The sequence below is a fragment of the Lepus europaeus genome, chromosome 21, assembly GCF_033115175.1.
Source record: "Lepus europaeus isolate LE1 chromosome 21, mLepTim1.pri, whole genome shotgun sequence".
Classification (NCBI taxonomy): Eukaryota; Metazoa; Chordata; class Mammalia; order Lagomorpha; family Leporidae; genus Lepus; species Lepus europaeus.
The window spans coordinates 18,301,813-18,305,692 of record NC_084847.1 but is presented as its reverse complement, the minus strand read 5'-3'; the positions used below and the strand labels follow the sequence as shown (position 1 = coordinate 18,305,692).

At 49.0% G+C, this 3,880-nt stretch overlaps 1 non-coding gene across 1 annotated transcript; it reads right to left on the bottom strand.

The window, feature by feature from the left end:
• Positions 1 to 2,837: 2,837 nt before the first annotated feature.
• Positions 2,838 to 2,942, bottom strand: LOC133751127 (U6 spliceosomal RNA). Its single transcript, XR_009864761.1, has one exon. It is a non-coding gene; the product is annotated as a U6 spliceosomal RNA (small nuclear RNA).
• Positions 2,943 to 3,880: the final 938 nt, after the last annotated feature.

Genomic DNA, 3,880 nt, shown 5'->3' with positions numbered 1-3,880 from the left:
TTAGCTGATGTTCTCTAACAACGACCCAACAGGAGAAGGTGGGCGCCTTCCTGTTATTGCCAGGTGATGGTGGAAGTCTAGCTCTGTCTCCACTGGCCCCCGAGGGCAGGGGCTCCTGGTGGTGGGTGGGGGCTCCTGGTGCAGGGTGGTGGGACAGCTCTGCTCATGGTCCCCAGGAACACCACCAGGAGGTGGCCTTGAGAGTCCTGACTTCCCACTGGATCTCCCCGTTGCTATCTGGTGAGGGTGGGCGTCTTCGTTCCCTGCTTGGCCCTGGCTGCAGTGGCTGTGCGTGGCTCCATAGCTTCAGCTGGAGTGTTTGTCTAAGACACAAAAAGACACTCTTCTGTCTTGCTAGGCTTCTACCTTTTTATTCTGACTATGGAGAACAAGCGTCTCCTGGGGACTTCGGTTGATGCCTGTTCACATTTTCCACTTTCAGGTTCTTCAGATACAAGTCTGGAATAGATCTCTCTCTCTCTCTCTCTCTCACACACACACACACACACACACACAATCCATACACACATGCTTCAGGATGGAGTTCCTGGCTCCTGGCTGCAGTCTTATCCAGAGCTGGCTATTGTGGCCATTGGGAAAGTGAATTAGCAAGTAGGAAATTCTCTCTCTTTTTCAAAAGAAATGCATCTTAAAAATAAAAATGAATCACTGTGCTACATGAGAGAAAAAAGTGGATTTGAAAACAGCCTGCAGGGCCGGTGCTGTGGAGTAGCACGTAAAGCCACTGTCTGCAGTGCCGGCATCCCATATGGAGGCTGGTTCAAGTCCTAGCTGCTCCACTTCCTATCCAGCTCTCTGCTATGGCCTGGGAAAGCAGTAGAAGATGGCCCAAGTCCTTGGGCCCCTGCACCTGCGTGGGAGACTGGGAGAAGGCTCCTGGTTCCTGGCTTCAGATTGGCACAGCTCCAGCTATTGCGGCCATCTGGGGAGTGAACCAGTAGATGGAAGACCTCTCTCTCTCTCTCTGCCTCTCCTCTCTCTGTGTAACTCTGACTTTCAAATAAATAAATAAAGCTTTAAAAAAAAAAAAGGCAGAGTGACAGAGAGGGAGATAGAGATCTTCCATCCAAGAGTTCACTCCTCCAAAGGTCCACAATAGCCAGGGCGGGCCCAGGCCAAAGCCAATAGCCAGGCACTCCATCCACATCTCCCGCAGGGGCCCACATATTTGGGCCATGATCTGTTGCCTTCACAGGCACAGTAGCAAAAAGCTTGCTTGGAAGCAAAGCAGCTGGGACTCGAACCAGTGCTCTGATATGGGATGGCTTAACCCACTGCACAAGGCAGCCCCTACAAGCAATTTTGTATTATTGCCTTTTATTTTGAAACATTTTAAAACTCAAACGGAGTTGCGAAGGTAGTGCTGAGAGACCTCATATACATGTCCCCTAAGTACTCCCAATGATAATATTTTATACTCTAGTATAATACTATAAACTTAGAGACACCATTTCTTTTTTTAAGATTTATTTATTTATTTGAAAGTCAGAGTTACACAGAGAGAGGAGAGGCAGAGAGAGAGAGAGAGAGAGAGAGAGAGGTCTTCCATCCGCTAGTTCACTCCCCAGATGGTCACAATGGCCGGAGCTGCGCCGATCTGAAGCCAGGAGCCAGGTGCTTCTCCTGGTCTCCCATGGGGTGCAGGGCCCAAGCACTTGGGCCATCCTCCACTGCACTCCCGGGCCATAGCAGAGAGCTGGCCTGGAAGAGAGGCAACCGGGACAGAATCCGGCGCCCCGACCGGGACTAGAACCCGGAGTGCTGGCACCGCAGGCGGAGGATTAGCCTATTGAGCTGCGGCGCCGGCAATGCTTGGATTTTTAAAAACTCACACCAAGTGAAACTTATCTTTGGCTTCCATTTTCCCCACGAATTTTTTTTTTCAAGTTCTCTCATCTTGTACGCAGCCGTGTCTTGTGTAACAGCATTTCCGTCGCTGGTGGACCACGGATGTGCTGATGGTCTAAGACCGTGTGGCCTAGTGACCTTATAGTCACCTCCGTCTGTGTCAGTGAACACTGTGGTGTTCACACAATGACAAAACCACCTGATGATGCATTTTTCAGACTCCATCCCATGGTTGGGGCTGGCACAGTGGCACAGCAGGTTAAGCGGCTGCTTGCAAGACCCACATCTGACACTGGAGTGCCTGCTTGGCTCCTGGCTGCCGACTTCCAATCCAGCTTCTGGCCGACTGGGAGGCCCTTGGGTTCCTGCCACCCATACGCGAGACCAGCATAGAGTTCCTGGCTCCTAGAACTTGGGCGTTGCAGGCATTTGGGGTCTCTCTCTCTCTGTCACTCTGCCTTTCAAAATAAACAAACAAAAAATATTTTTGTCAAAAAAGTACCCCCATTGTTAAGCAATACATAACTGCATATGTCATTTATCTACCTTTAAATATATATCCTCGGCTGGCGCCACAGCTCACTAGGCTAATCCTCTGCCTGTGGCACCTGTATGCCGGGTTCTAGTCCCAGTTGGGGCACCGGTTCTGTCCTGGTTGCTCCTCTTCCAGTCCAGCTCTCTGCTGTGGCCCGGGAAGGCAGTGGAGGATGGCCCAAGTCCTTGGGCCCTGCACCCACATGGGAGACCAGGAGAAGCACCTGGCTCCTGGCTTCGGATCAGCGAGATGCGCCGGCCGCAGCGGCCATTTGGGGAGTGAACCAATGGAAGGAAGACCTTTCTCTCTCTCTCTCTCTCTCTCTCTCTCTCTCTCTCTCTCTCCCTCTCTCTCTCTCTCACTGTCTAACTCTACCTGTCAAAAAATAAATAAATATATATATATATAGATATCCTCTATGCATCTCTTTTTTTAAAATATGGAATACTTCACGAATTTGCATGTCATCTTTGTGCGGGGGCCATGCTAATCTTCTCTGTATCGTTCCAATCTTAGTACATGTACTGCCGAAGCGAACACTATGCATCTCTTTATATATCATCTTTATATATTTTATGCATATAAATATGATAGATGATATGCATACATATTTTTATGTATATTAAGGAATGCTCATGCAATTGTGGGAACTGGCAAGTCTCAAGTTTGTGGGGTGGCTAGCAGGCTGGAAACTCAGTCAGGAGTTGATATAGTCTTTTACAATTTTTTAAAAGATTTATTTATTTATTTGAAAGGCAGAGTTCCAGAGAGGCAGAAGCAGAGGCAGAGAGCGAGCGAGCGGTCTTCCACCAGCTGGTTCACTCCCAGCCACAATGGCTGGAGCTGCGCCGATCTGAAGCCAGAAGACAGGAGCTTTCTCCAGGTCTCCCACACGAGAGCAGGGGCCCAAGGACTTGAGCCACCTTCTATTGCCTTCCCAGCCTGCAGCAGAGAGCTGGATCAGAAGTGGAGCAGCCGGGACTCGAACCAGTGCAGTGGCTTCACCCACTATGCCACAGCACCGGCCCCCATAGTATTTTTATATTAAACTATGCCCATTGTTTTGTATATTTTAAATCATTTCCACATTACTTACAATACCCCAAGCAATGTGAATGCTATGTAAATAATTGTTTACTGTGTTGTTTAAGGAATAATGAAAAGACAAAAAAAGTCTGTTCATGTTTAGCACAGGTGCTATTTTTTCCCCAATTATTTTCAGCCCGAGGTTGATTACATCTGTGAATGAAAAAGCCCTGGATACAGAGGGCCACTTGTGTGGGAGGGGAAGGGGAACGTCATGTCCAGGTTTATGTTCTTAAAAGATCTGTAGACTGAGCTGTGATACACACACTGGGAAGGGGCAGAGAGGATGTGAGGCCACTAGTTGTAGGATGTTACAGATTGCAGGTGGTGAATGGTGTCCCCAGGGGAGTGGAGACAAGACAGACTCTTGGGACGTTCAAGGGACTCAAG